Raw genomic sequence first — 16,334 nt, forward strand, 5'->3', positions numbered from 1 at the left:
CAATATTCTTAAAGTACACCTAGTGCAAGCATCACTAAAAATGCAATCTCTCAATTGCTTGGCTTGGTGAAATTCTGAGTATAAACTCAAGCCACCTCATGGCAGCTTGATGGTGGATCTGTGCTTCCTAGAAATACCAACTTAGTTGCTATGTTTTTGTGCTTGAACTATGCTATAGTAATTGTATATGTTAATTTAGTAGTGCTGTCAATATATTGGCCATACTTGAATACTAACAATTTTCTATTACTCATCAAGAATCCATCCATTCCCTTAAAGAGAATGAACACTAGATAAAGGTAGAGAATTATACCACTCTTATCTGTCGCTTTGCTACTCAAGCTGAAAGTAAACACATTTATTTCCTTTTAAAGTTTGGTGTCTTTGTGTTCACACCAGGCAATTAAATTTATGATACTTTAGTTAGACTAGTCACTTCTTTTATTCTGAGTAAAGTTATTTTTGTGTAGGTTTCTGCTTCTTAAATAAGTGAATCCATAACCTTATGTGTTATTATGAATCATATATCCACAGATTTCTGCTCTGTTTAACATCAGTTATGGTGTGCTTCATTTTTTTTTATATGAAAAACAATCAATTTTAGCCACAGATATAATCATGTCTGATCTCCTGAAGAATAGGAATATGAAGTCATAATAAAATCAGAGGTTATCTGAAGAATTGCACTCAAGGTTTGACAGGATCAGTCGTTTAAAAACAAATCAACAGAGACATAATCACTTCAAAGTTACATGTTTTAATTGGAGGAAAATAGGAAGGAAAGACTACTAGATTTGGAGATGTTCCAATTGGCCGCAGATCAAGAAACTAAATTAATTGGGAATTGTCCTATATCATCAGGACATTTCTCTGTTAATCAGAACAATGTATAAACTGAGGGTTTTCTGTAGGATATACCAGTTTTGGTAAAAAGGCAAAGAATTCTAAAAATAATTCTTAGCAGAGAAAAGGAATTTTAGGAGAGCAAAATGTATTTAAAAACTTTTGGAAAAAAATGTAAAAATGTAAATGTAAACCCTGGCTTACACGCAATAAATACACAGGGATTTCTGTGATTTTTTTTGTGGCTTGTGGGGTTTTTTTTAATGCCTTGTTCCCATTTGTGTGTCTGTTCCCTCTGTTGTAAGTCCTTCTGTTCCTTTCTCTGCACTTAGCTGGGGGCAACAGCAGAACAAGATATATGTATGCGCACCTCTGCCAAACCCATTTGGAGTAGTCTGTTTACATCTTCCTTAAAATCTGACTTACATTTGCTTTTAATACTGTGAAATAGAGTGGCTGCATGTTGTATTCTTGCATCCCTGGTCTAAGGGCACTAAGGGAACTGAGGGGACTGAGGTGGACGTGTAGGGGCAGTAACATTGCAATAGCATCTTGTGATAAAGTCTTCCATTAAGTGTCAACATTGTAAATATTATAACAGTTCTGCAAAAAAAAATCTAAGAATTTCAGTATGTTACAGGTAGTTAAGTCTAATGTTATGTTTACAAAGAAAAAAATTTGAAAGAAAAAGTTACGGATAGAGACCAGATTTTTTTTTTTAAACTGCTACTGCATTTAAAAGAGCTATGGTGAAAGGAACACAGCTACTGGAAATCCTGAATACTACCAAAATAACATGAGGGCTATAACAAAGAAGAAATGAATAACAAATGGTACTGAAATATATGGTACAGAAATACTACTTCTCTAATTTATGTCTGTCAAAAGTACGGGTTGATAAAGCTTCTTGTCTCCATACATCCATTAAAAGTACACAATGATCTTAGCCCTGTAAATAGATCATTATTTTATAAAAAAATACACATTATTTCAGTTGGAATGAGTTTATATAAAGACATGTTATGCAGCATAACCTGCTAGCAACGATATAAGCAATATTTCTGTTAAGCAGGGGTGCTAGAGATCTGGAAAAGAAAAAACTTGGCAACAGTGGTTGTATGTTCTATTACTAAGGGAAGAATAGTTTTCTAGAGTTTATAATGTGCTCAGCAAGTCAAAGAATTATATTTTATTGATATTAAGACACGAAAACTTTTTTTTAGTTCACTTGCATTTATGTATATAACGTATGATTATTCATTTATATTACAAATACAAATTATGTCCTGGGTTTTTACAGTGCTATTTGTAAACTTAAAGATATTGGCCCTAATGCACAGAACTTTTGTAATATTACACTTTTATTAAGTGTACAGCTATGTACACTGCTGTAGCATTAAAGTAATTATAACTACTTTAAAGCAAGTAAATCCTTACTTTAAAATAAAGGCTTTTATTTTTAAATGAAAATAAATAATGGTTTTACACAAAGAGAGTGAATATGTAATATGAGCTATTTAGCAAAAGTGAAATTACCAGTAATAAAATGAAGCAAGGATTTCCTTAATCTTTCTTTCCTGAAGTTAAGCATCTTCTGGCAAAATGTGGATGTATTTACAAGTATTTGAAAGTAAAATGCTGAATTTTGTTGTTGAACATAATTTTTATCAAATCCCAGTTCCTCGGCTGTCGTAAATTGTTACTGGTGAAACTGCATAAAAAATCTAGAGGGAAGTTCTTTGTTTCTCCATACAGAGTATAGAAAGAATCATTGGGCAGGACACTTCTTAGCATAAAAATGCTCTTATCCATTCCTTGCATAGAAAACATATTGACATGTATATTTCACAGGGAACCAGGTGGCTATATGGGTTTTTCATAATGGAATATTGAGGGTTTTTACCTGTCAGTTAACAGATTCTAATCTGGCTCAGTTCAATCTCTTCAGAGATTTTGGAGCAGCATGGGCTGAGACAGTGGGAAGCACCTCAGGTAACAGATCCTGCAGGAGCAAACAGGTTAAAGCAGCTGTCACCAGCAAGAGTTCTTAGCCTACTGAAAATAAAAGATTTCAGTTGAAAGACTTCAGTAGTTACAGGAGAAAAACAGAAATAGTGATGTGTAAGAGTAGCGAGACATTCCAAAATGGATGAAAATATTCAGGTTTTAAATATGAACTTGTTGAAAATATATGTTTTTTTTTTAAATGTAATATCATTGCATGACTATTAGGAACAGAAAGCAGGAAAGAGAATGACATGGCAAAGCAGAACAGCTGAGAATAAAATACTTTAAAGGATCTAAATTGTGGTCGCTGCTGACTCTCTAGGTTCAAGAGGGCAAATGAAACAGCTGGACTTGGTATTAAAAATATTTTTTGTTTTAAATTATATAATCTACCCAAAGTTAGGATGCAGATGTACAGGCCCCACACAACTTGCACCCGACTGGAAGGCTTGAACCTAACCAGAAGACCACAAGTAGTTAGTGGAATGATTCCCCTAAAAACTATGCTCATTCAGTGACTTTTTACAGGTAATCTCTTTACTGCCATTGCTTCCATAGATGCTATTTCCCTGTAAGCTGCTCTTGTGTTTGATTTCAAAAACCATCTGAATTCTATAAATAAAAAATAAGTTTAATGGCTCAATAGAAAGTCAGAGTCTTCACTAAAAATGTAAATAGGACTGGTACCTGGAACAGTTTTTAACTAGGTGCTGCTTCAACTATTTAACAACTTGCTAGAGACAAAACTGCTTCTGTTTCTAAAGCCTATAATTTTCTTAAGGCTTTTGATCTTTCATCTTAATACAGGGGGTAAAAGGATGCTTTTTAGTTTCTGCTATGGAGTAAGGAGAAGCACACTTGAATAATGCTTCCAGGACCATTCTGTGCTGTTTCTTTTACATATGCTGGGGAAGAAATAGTCCTTACAAGTCCTCTGCTCTGATGTTAAAAATTTAATTTAGCCTTTGATTAATCTTTTGTTTGCTTATAGTTTTACCAAAGTTTATTCAAATCTCAGATGAATTTTTTTATGCTGGGAATCTGCACTGACTGAGACAAGTCATGGATTTCCAGGACTGGCATGACAGTCAGGTTCACGCTAGCAAAAACTATTACATTTCATCAGCTATTGGCTAATTATTTATAAGAGTCTGATCAGAGTTTGCTGTCTGAATAAAGCTGTTCTTCTTTACCAGAAAAGAATAATTTGGTATTGACAGCCCTTTCCAGGACATATTGCTGCTTAGGAGAAACTGATGCAGCTGCCACAGGAGTGACTCGAGCAGACAGTCTGGGAACAGAGCTAGCCACTTATAAGCAGCTTCTGAAATGTAAAAATGCCAAAAAAAAAAAAAAAAGCATAATTGACTGTGCAGCAGCTGTAAGGAACGATATATGAGACCTCACGTTCACTATGTATTCCAAACATTAAAGAGAACAATACAATGTTAACAAAGAAATATGAAAACAGCATATGTTTACAAAGTATAGTCTTACTGCTATGTCATTATCTGCACAAGCTGTGTCAACAAAGGATTACACAGTTAGAAAAGTATAAATAGATTTTGTATTCTAATTTATTTTTCTGTATTTTTTTCTTTAATGGACAATGTCAGTATTTTAATAGAAACACAATTTACAGAACGAATAAGGCTCCCAAATCTAACAGTTTCAATAAGCCAAAACTTGATCTCATTTAAGACAGTGATAGAGCCTTCAGAGGACAGGATTAGACATAATTCTGATCAAGCTATTTTCCACAAACCTAGGCTGGAGAAAATCTCATCTGTCTTCCACTAACATGAGTCGTATGCTTTTGTTTTCTTTATGGAAAGGGTAAAGAGGGATTCTTGCGATTTATGAACTGGAGGACAGATACTGTTGTTTTGGAAGTAAGACTGTTATTCATGTACTTTCCAGAGAAAACATTATTTGCCTCTCTTTTCAGCTGTAGTTTTTAGAGGAAGGTTAACATTTGCAAAGTAGAAAGGTTTACTGAACAGAAATTGCAAAGGAATGTTTTGTAGGTAGTTTAGAAATCTGGTATGTTTTATGCATTGCAGCAAGAAGAGACATGTCAATCCAGATGCTGATACCAGATGACAGGACTATTATTGATTACTTTAGGAGTCTTTGAATTATGTTGCAGACCCTGACACTGTTGGGTAATACAGAGCTGTCTGAAAAGCATGAATGTGGAGTGTGTTTCACTTGTGTTTCAGTGAATGACAGTGCTGTGAGGGCAATACATTTCACAAAACTTTAGAAATGCAAAAGTTAGGGGTTTAGTTTAAGCAAGTCTACCTTCTGAAATCAGTAGAAACATACAGGCGGCTCCCAGAGGCAATCTCAAGTAGAGCTAGAATAAATCACTCTTTCAGGATGTCATCCTTGGCCCTTGCCAAAATCACTGGAGATACAAGCTGATGCACAGGCATAGACTTCAGTTGTGTTTCAGAAGATGTCACTGGATAATCCTCATGCTTTCATTACCCTTCAGGGCAAAACCAAGATACCTGCAGTGTATCCTTGTATGAACCTGGTAAGACCTGGACAGCTGGTGCAGAACATCTAATAATATCTGTTTCTTGGTATTCTACCCATGCAAAAACATTAGTCTTGGGGTTTCTCCTACAAGGGTTGTGATGTCAGACACTGCAAGGGCTGATCACTTCTGCAAGCAGCCTGATTTTGCAGACAGCGGCATTTATAACTGAGGATAAACTATTGATATCTTGGCAGTGGTTTAAACCTTTTCCAGGCTTTGCCACCTGAAGTACAATTTAGACATAAACAAAATCTGCATAGAGGGGCATAGTGCCAGGTTCTTGTAAAGAAGCAAGTAGTGGATCTCCAAGCCCTCACCCTTTTACACTTACAATATCTCCAATTATCACATTCACTTGAATCTTTAGTACTTTATGCAGATAATTTCTAGTGTAGCAGAATGTGAAATCCAGTCCCAGCTTGACTCCCTTCTGGGTTTTAGCCACTAAAGAAATGTACTGTAGTCACTCTACTTGGGAGAAAGATGATTGACCATGTTTCAGCCTGGATGCAGATTGAAGTGCTGTATTGTGCTCTAACTCATCTGCCATGAATTTTGAGAAATTGCTTTGGCTACTCTTGAGATTTGCTTGTGTTTTTTTGGAAACTCTTGTTCTGTTAAAAATTGTGTGATGTACCACTTATCAAGAAGTAGCATTCCCTTATTATCCTTTATTTAAATACAGTTTCATTTAAATGTAGGGAATTGTATTATTATATTTATGGGAGAAGGATAATAACATGTTTTGATGGGTGACTGAGCCCATCCTCCTCCTTTGAAGGATATATACAGTATATCTGTAAGATTCACATTGTGTGACTGCATGAAATATATACCTGTAATAAGCCTTCTAAGCAGGAATTTCTGATTTTATTCGAACAGCAGTCTAGACTGAAGTGCAAATGATGTGAAGGGGAAAACTACAGCATATCTTGATATTTTTTCTTATGTGTACTAAGACATCAAAAATTTTCTTTGAGAACAGGCAGAACATAAGAGTTAGCAAATTTAATTAAAAAGGAGTTTCATAAAGGACTTTCAATTTTTTCTGTGAAATGCTGTTACATCACAAAAGAAATCAGATTAAAGACAACAGAATGTTCTGTTTGTTTACTTGCTTGTTTCAGAACATCCTTGGTCCAGAAAAGTTGACTGCTGTCTTTCACTAACCTATTTGTCTGACTAACTTAGAAGCTTGTATACTTTGAGGTGTTACTCCATTGATGCTGTCTCTGCCCATCTGTTTTTCCTCTTTGGGACTTGCCCTTAAGAAACACCTCCTTCAGGCTGCTGTCCCTATTTAGGAAGACATAAGCAGAACACTAATACTTGTGTGAAAGAGCTGTCTTAACAAACACATGTAGTACTCCTAAAGCGTTCAGGCACCCAGTACTCTTGTCTTTTCTCCATGGAATGCAGAACACGTGGATGAAATTAGTAAATTTTAGAATTATTATCTTCTGCAAGCATAATTTAAAATACTGGAGCTCTGAAAAGCAATACCCCTGACAAAAATATGTCTCATAGGAGATACATGTTACAGAACTTCTCCACAGCAGAATCATTGCTAATTAAAAAAAAAATTCATGTAAAGTGGCCAGTCTAGAGATGAACTAATTTTTTTTTTTAAGTAAAGTAAAATAAGTAAGTCTTTAAAAGAACAATCTGTCTTATCAAACTTGGATTTAGTATATTTGTTTGCAGGGTAAAATGAGCTTTGATTAAAACTTGGCCAAACTGAAATGATTCATGTGATTTAAAATCAGAAAATTCCAGTGCAATGAGTTTTAAAAGAATTAATCCACACTGCATCTTCTAAAGAAACAAATCAGGACAGTGGGAATTTTTGCTCTCTGTCTCTCACTTTCTGCTCCCCTATCTGATCTGGGAGAGGAGGAAGTATCATTTTCAAGGTAATAGTTCTTTTAAATTGACTTGCTGGTATACTGTTTAATGACCACGGAATCTGGAAGAGAGAGAAGAGTCTTTTGAAGGGCAACAGAAAAGACTGTGTACTGTGGATTCCATGAATCTTTTTTCTTTAGAGCCACCTTGAGTCACAGAATACAAATAAATAGTAGTGAAAACACAGACATGTATGGTTTTATTACATGGAACAGTAAAGGATGTAGTGAATCACTAAGGCCAAGGTTACACAGTCATTTTAATTCACAGTAAGTCCAAAGTGCTACTCAGAGAGACAGTTTTATCCATCCTTTGCCCTTGGCTACTCATGTGCCAGCACCAGTTCATGTAAGGCTGTACAAAAGAGAAGAAAACAAAAAGTTTATCTGGGTCAATTCCAGCTCATTGCTAATGCTAGCATAAAGGATGTGATTGCAAGAAGTACCCCAGAGAAGCAAATGGGAGAGGGGCAGTGAGATCGTACCTTCTCACTACAGGTCTGACAGATCTGATCATGTAGCCACCACTGGCTGTGTGTGTCATACCTGATCTAACATGGACTGCTGGTGAGCCGGGCAGTCGTGCCTGCTTTCCCCTCTCTCCTTGTGTTCCCAGCCCTGCATCCCTGCCCCTGGCTTGCACTGGATCAATTGGTCTTGGAGCCACAGGGCATCTTGGTAGGGTAGCTTTCTGTCAGATAAGAATCTGGCTCACTGTATGGTTGGATAATTGCAAAATTTGATACAGGTATTGAGAATGGAAGATGGCAAATTTCATGTGAAACTGCACCATGCCATCACTGTGACTAGGGAGGTATCATTATGGTTGGACAGTTTCATTAAATAAAAGTTATAATCATGTGAATGCAATTGAAAAAAACCTCCTATGTTTTAATTTTTATGGTATTTCCTGAGTTTCACAAATATTTAAAGCAATCTGGAAATTGATTCCATTCTGTATTTGATGAGAAAAATCCCAATGGTCTCATGTTTTTTGTTTGTGTTTTCTTTCCCGTTCCAGTAGGAGTATTGAAAGGAGAGAGTTTAATCCAGGTCTCTCATTTCTCCCCTTCTCCTCATCTGGGAATGGGAAGAGGAGGGGAATGAGGAAGGGGGAGGGGACAGCAATCCTTTTACAAATAAGATAAAACTTGTGAAACATTTAAGAGGACAAAGAAAGGTACATCTTCAACATCAAAAAATTGTTCCTGCTAAATTTCAGAGGCTGTAACAAACAAGAGCTTCTCAAAGCTCCTTTATTATATTCTAAAATAAGGTTATTTTCTGTTAAATAATTTAAATACAGGGTTTCTGCTATTTCCCCTATTAATTGCCACAGTGTAATATGCATACTTAATCTGTATAAGCATAAAAATGATCATTGCTATAGGATGATACTTAGCATACAAACATCTTCATGGAAGACTTCTAGCTAGAAGTCTTGCCCATATCTGGGACTGGAGATGTTCAAATCTCTTGAGGATCTCTGGTTTATGAACCATCACAATGACAGTACATTCCCTCTCCACGCACTACCACTATATCCTTCAAAACTGAGTACTTACCTAATGCCAAGGTAGGTTTCAAATAATATAGAATTAAAAAAAGTCTGTGTTTCTCTCTTTTTCACATGGAACAGGCCATCCCTCTAAATGTCTGGCTCAGTAGTATGACAATATGGAAGAAAATTTGCTGCTTTTTCAGAACTCCTGGAGCTGCAGGATTTTATCCCATTTTTCAAGAAATACTTGAAATTGAGACTGACCTGTAAAATATTAAATAAGCATTACTATTTCTCAAAATATTTATGTATTGAAATATTTATTTCACAGTAGCATACAAAACGCAATTACACAGAGACTTCTGAAGGTCCAGCTCTAACAGGGACTGTTCTGAGGGCTCTACCATCACTTAGGAAGGTAAAATCTTTCCCTGACTTGCAAAATCAGTTCACCTTCCTGCATATTTTTTCAGGAACTTGTGCTTCTTGCTAAGCAATTGATGTTTGCAGGCCATAAGATTGGCCTTCACTGTAGTCTGTTTTTCCCCAGCCACAGAATGAGATCAGATCTATCAGGTCTTGCTGCACTGTCCAGGCAAGGTGCCAGTATTTTTGCCATATGCCACCAGCAGGGTACCTTAACGAAGACATGTCTTGGTGATTGTTTTTCTTTTTTTAAAAACAAAGAAAACTGTGTATATATGTCTTGATGAAGTGGAACTCTAACATAAATGAATGCCTTTTCTTTTGCAATAAGCTGGATCTTAAATCAGCTCAAATTCTTAAAATACAATTTTTCAAGAAAAACCTGCATAATTTGGCAAAACCAGATTAAAACCAGATTACTTTCTATAAAATCCATGATGATAAAAGATGTCTTCTGTGTCTTTGCTACACATTGTGCTAATCAGTGAAATAATGAATATTAGAAAAAGAAGCAAATTGATTCCTAAATGTCACAATTACATTTAACAGAGAACATTAAAAGCAGTTATTTCCTTTCTTTATTGCTTATTGGTTTTATTATTTCATTATAATTTTTCATGCAAATCCAAACCAGGCCAGCTCAGCTTCTTTTGTTTACCAATAATAACTAAACAGAATTTAAAAGGAAGCTATAGAAACCCCTTCAGCAGAATTTATTTTATAGCAATTCAGAAAGATTATTGTCAGTATAGCTGAAGCATCTTTTGTCCTCAGTGAGACCAAAACAAGATTGTATTGGAAAAGCTTTATGTGAGAAGGGTCATTGACACTCACATTCAAAGTAATTATTCTTGTAAAATTAATTAACTTTTTTTTAAATCCAAGCCCTTAGAATACTTCCCATTAGTGACAGCAGGTCTGTGCTTTTTATGTTCATTGTGGCAGATGTTCTTTACATCCCAGATTTTTTCAGAACAACAGAATAGTTTGACGGATGAAAGGCTGCATCTGGAGAAAGCGTATCAGACAGCGTCATTGAAAGCGTGAGCCAGAGCCCACTGAAATCAGTGGGAATCACTAGCTTATGTTCACATTTTTCATATCTTGTTAAGAGGGAGTGAGTCTTGATTATTAAAAAAGAATGGAATGACATTCTTTGCTGTATTGCATATAATTTCTTTCTCCAACAGTGAGGAAGAGAAAGGTTGGATTGGTAGAAGAATCTGTCATTGCACATATAGATGGCTGGGTTTGTGACCCCAAGAAGCTTGTAGGCTGGCACAGCGACTACCAGGTGGCAAACCTCCTTGGGGAGTCTGGATAGGCTCCTAAGAAGTGCTGGGAAGGGGTAACTGGTTGTGGTGCACCAGTACTATTGACAAAGTGAAGAACATTTAAGCAGACAAGGAAGCTAAAGACTGAGGTTTCTATGATAGTATTTTGTCAAATGCCTCCTGCCCTCCTTGGGATCATGGGAAGAAGTGGAAGACAGATTTTTTACTACCTTGATTGGATAATATAAGTAAGAAGAATGCACATTCATCATGAATCGAGAACAGTTGCAGAATAAAGGGAGTACTTTATCTGAAATTCATCTGAATGAGGTGTCAGGAAGCTGTAAGAGGGAGTTGCTCCATAAGGGAAGGTGAATGAGGAGCTGGTGCTGACAGCAAGGCAGGGAGGGCAGCGTGCCAAGGTACCCAAAGAATAAGAGCAGAGCAGGTCTGGTGATGATAACCAGGGTCAGTTTGATGACTGCCATCCAAGTACATAGCAATGAGGCAAGTCTATGGTCAAGCCAGGATCAGGCAAGATCCTGGTAAGGTCAGGCAAGGCAATACGATGTTCAGGCAGGGACCACGGGTAAGACCTGAGCTTAAATGCAGCTCCAGGGCTGCACAGCCTCCCCAGCAAAGCTTCTCCTGGCTCTTTCTCGCACAGTTCTTTCTTCAGAGTCTGATCCAAGGTCGCAGGGCTGCATCACATCACTGCTGCCAAACTGCCCTGGGAGGGTGAAAAGCCTGTTGGTGCAGGTTCCTAACAAAGACTGACACTGTGTGATTTTGTTTGACACTTATAATCTAGAAAGTCATAACTGCGCGTTTAAACTGGAGACTGTGAAAGAGCTCACAAATGCACAAGAACATATGGCTCTGAAATGGTGATGCTGCTGAAAAGAAAAACTTGGAAGTTCTGTATCCTCCGGTAAAGGGCTGGCCAAAGGATGTAAATACTCAGGTAGGAAGTGGGAAAGTGACTGAGTGTTATTTAAATGAGCTCCCAAGGCAAGAACAAAAAGAGGTACACATGATTAGAGGCAAATGCTAGACGTTTAAGAAATAAGATGGAGAAACAGGAATGTCTTGCCTTACTTAAAAAAAGGACGTAGCAGACATTGGAAACTTGGTGGGAAGAAGACAATCAGTGGCACACTGTATTATCAAGACAGAAAATATACATGAGATGATAGAATAAAAACTGTGCCCAGGGCAAAGACGTAGTATACAGTCAAGAAATCAGAATCAAATAAAATCAACAAATTAACCACCTGACTGAATTTGTATGGATTGAAATTCCACGCCTGAATTGGACAGAGATAGTACTAGGTCTCTCTTAATAACCACCCAGAAAGGATGGCAACACAGACTGCAATATTCTGAGAAAAATCAGGAAGGTAGCAGCTGTACTGAGAGACTTCAGTTACCCCCCTTCAGATTGGATGAACATGATACTGAGATATAAGCAGAGATTAAAATGTTAGATGTTATGAATGACTCTTTCATGGAATAAGTGGTTAGTGAGCCCACATCCAAAAATACAAACCTTGACTTTGTACTGAATAACTAGCAGGTTCTAATAACTGCTGAATTGCTCTTCTCTAACAGTGACCATGTACTTACTCAGCATTCCTACAAAGGCAGCAAATTTAAAAAAATCCACACTTCTTGTGTTCTACTTCAAAAGAGACATATAGAAAATGAGGAAGCTTCTTAACAAGATAGCTGAAAGGGATAGTTCAAGGAACTAAATTCTCATAGGCATGTAAGCTACTCAAAAACACTATACTGGAATCACAGCATTAGTGGTTATCACCTATGGAAATGGCAGAGAAAATAATACAAAAGAAAGCTGAAATCACCTTCCAGCAAAGTCAAGGTGTCTGCTATAAACAGGAAGGAATCCTTCAAATTGTATTTAAAACAAGAAAATAAGAAGCATCATAAGCTGTAATAGATTAAATGTAAAAATATGATCCATTAGGCAGAATGGAAAAATAATTTGAGAATCAACAAGATAAACCCCCCAAAATTAGTACTAAGTCATATTTCAAACACAACAAAAAACATGCCAGCGTCCATTGGGCCAGGAGATGATTTGTATGAAACGTGTACTTAGGGAGATAAATTATTTCCATCAGTATTTTCTGTGGAAAAGAAATGAAGATACTCCCATGCTAGAGTGCTATTCTCTGGGGGAAAAGGGCTCAGCAGACAATCTGTCTGAATTTGAAGTTATTGTGGAAGCAGCTACAGATAAAATATTAAGAAAAAAAGATAAAATGCTCTGATAAAATACTAGGAAACCACCACTGTGACAAAAACTCTGAAAGAACTCAGGTTTGAAACAGTTCAACTACTAATGGTGTAACCTCTTATTCAAAAGGGTAGTAAATAAAATAGCAGATGAAATTCTATCTAGATAAGTGCAAAGGAAGTGAAATGCAGTATAGACAAATGTAAAGAAATCAATGTTACTGAGGAAAAGCAATCCTAGCTTTTATCCTAGCAAATAAAATGATGGAGTTCAAGTTGACTGTTTCTACTTAGGAACAAGACCTTGGGATTGCGATAGTTTTATGGAAGTGTCAGTTCAGTGCCGTCAATGCTCACTCCATGTCCCAAGAAAAAAAAATCTTAAAAATTACTAGGAAAGGAATAGAGAACAAAACAGAAAGCATCATTATTCAACAGAATAAATGCACTATTTGCCTGCTTTTCAGTACTGTCCTCTCATTATAGAAAGGCTATATATAAAGATTGGAAAAGATTCATGGAAGGAAAACAAGGGTCATTGGAGAAATGGAAGTCTGTATCAGTCACACTATCAAAAGTGACTGTGTTGTCTGGGATTCTTCAGTCTGGGAGAAAGATGGGAGGTATAGCAGAAGATGACAGGAGCCAGGTTCAAAACAAACAAAATAAGGTTGTTTTCATACATAAGCTGGTAGATCTGTGGAATTCTGTGCCAAATAATGTTGCGATAATAAACAACTCTACATGGGTTACAAGGGAGAATGGACAAGTTCTTAAAAGAAAAATTCCTAGAAGAAAGACTCATTACAGACCACTAAATGGACAAACCACATCAGAATCAAGAAATTACCAAAGCTGAAAATAATTGGAAGCTGGGAAATCAGCAGAGAGTATCATATATACTTGCTCCGTTCCTGCTTTTCTCTGGCTGTTCACTTAGGCTAGACAGACCATTAATCTGAACTAGTACAAGACCTCTACAGCCTAATACTTTCATAATGCTTTATTACTTATTCTTATTTCTTTATACAGTGTCCCAAATTATATGTGCTTTACAAACAAAAAGAACATGGCTTACTTGATGAGCTCGCCATCTGAAAGTCACATGATAAAAACTATTAATATTCCTTCTATAGCTTTTATGTCTAGGACCTTTAATCATGACTCAAAATTCTGTTACATCTGAAATAAATCACAGACAAAAAACCAATACAAAAATGGAAATACTAAGTCTGCCCCGAATGCATTGGAAATACAAGCATAGAACAAGAAACAGAAACAGACAGCTATAGCAGGGAAGCACAAGTAAACTGTGACACAACGTGAGAGACAGTATCCGTGGGACCTTACAACATTTTTTTGGAGCATGGTGGTAGGAGGGTATTTTGAGAGGAAAAATGAACTGAGTTTACAGGTATTTACATGGAACACATTTTAAGTATGAAGGATGCCTGGCAAAAAAACCATAAACTTGTCTGAAAATTTAACAGAGAACAGGAGGCCAATACATAGTGTTAAACAAATTTGTATGGCAAATGTCATCTGCCATAAAGAAATGGCAGATGAAAGAAAGAGTAATCTGTGAAGCGTACTGAAATCAAACCCAAGAAATTTATGACTGATGCAGCAGAGGAGAATTCACTGGAGGGATAAAAATGGAAAAGGAACATGGTAGAAGCTGAGAAGAATCATTACAATAGCTGTGGCAACATCAGAACTGCATTTTTGAAAATCAGAGAAAGGAATATTGATGTAAATGAGAAGGGAGATGAGCCTAGACAAGAATTTTAGCTGAATGGGCAGGTAGGAAAGCTGCATGTGAGGTATGTTTTGCACTGAATCTTTCAGACATAACTTCAGTGGCAGGATCTGCAGCAAGATCTGAGTTGAGGATGATGTCCTTTGTGCAGGCATGAGTGACAGGGGGTGATCTCATAGTGGCTGAAAAGGAGGTAGGCATATAGAGCCAGCGTAAAGGTGGGAAGATCTCTCTTTTTGCTCTGTCAAGCTTGACCTGACAAAAATCTACAAAATGACATTTTTTCCTTAAGTTAAAATAGCTGTTTGATTAAGGGGTTGCAGGACTGGAACTTAACACAGAGTGGGGAAGAGAGGGTATGGAAGGCAGGAGTCTGCCATCTGTGAGTGTCTATATGTGCACAGGTACCTTACGTGGGACCTGACTGCAACAGAAATACATAAATCCATCTTTCCTAATCCTTGGGTTTAACAACAGCATCCTGTATCAGCAAGTAAAAGAGGGAGTAGGGCCCATCTCGACCTAATCCTAAAAAAAGACACACATTACTTAGCATGACAAATCACACAGAACTAAAGATACAGGTAGCTCTAATTCTAATATTTCTTAACCTTTGCAATCTTTATATATATATATATATATATTTAGTTAATTCAGAAAGGTCTTCTATTGAAGATATATACTGTTGTTTTTTACTTTTCCTGGACTCTTTTACAACATGTGTACCATGTAATCAAAAAAACCCCATACCTAATGGACTGAGGCTGAGCATGGCCTAAGGAGTGCAAGAAATATCTTAATATCTGATGGGAACATTCCCTGACAGCTTTTGACTGCAGTAGACCTTGTAGCAGTTTGCAGTTTATTTTTTCAAAGTCTTATTGTTCAGAGACTATTGATACTGAATTTCCTCCCTTTGTAATTTAAAACAGCAAGGACACCTGAATCAGTCCTTTTCTCTTTATATTTTACCATATAATACTAGACAAAAGAGCAGAGATCAGTGAGAGACGTGCTTGCTGTAATGGCATAGTTAAAGAGTGAAAGCTGGAACAATTCTCTTTGGAAAGATACTTGAAGAGGTCAGTCTCCCTACTAGAGATGGTGATGTTTTGATAGGCAAAAAAAGCATTTGCTGTTTGGATTCAGACAGGTAGGTCATGGCTTTAACTGTCTGCTCACTGACAAGAGAAAAAAAAGATACAGGATTTTATACTATTATTCCTCCATTCACGGCTGATGGATGAGTTAAAAACATACTTACTCTTGAATTTATTCCCTAGGTGAGGAAATGCTGTATTATTGTATTTCTTTCTTTGAAAACTCAACACTTTCATTAAACTAAGAATGATATTTTTAAGGTAATTTATGTGAGTGTGACTGTATTCTCTGCTGACTTGCTATTGTGTAATTCCTTGTAAAATGGTCTTTACAGAACCACAGCAAAGATTCTTTTTTTCTGAGGGCAAAAGTACAGCCAGAAGATACTATTTTCTCTCTTTCTCCAGCAGTTGAAGAGCAGCACTGAAATGGAGATTCAGACACCTACTCTTACAACAGGGTGTGCACTGAAGGCTCAACCTGAAGAGAACCACTGGAATGCTGAGATAATTGAAAGACCTGACATGTTTGACATGACCTGATATTCTGAAATATTTCTAGGCATTTTTTAAGTATTGTCGTAGTGATGGAGCTGCCATGATATTTTCATACTAGATGTACTATTTCATCTTTTCATAATTTTGCTCTAAAAATGACCTTTTAAGATAATTTTTTGTATGTGTATGAGGGTAGTACTTAAACGTGCTAAACC

This window comes from Gavia stellata, chromosome 6 (genome assembly GCF_030936135.1).
Source record: "Gavia stellata isolate bGavSte3 chromosome 6, bGavSte3.hap2, whole genome shotgun sequence".
Lineage (NCBI taxonomy): Eukaryota > Metazoa > Chordata > Aves > Gaviiformes > Gaviidae > Gavia > Gavia stellata.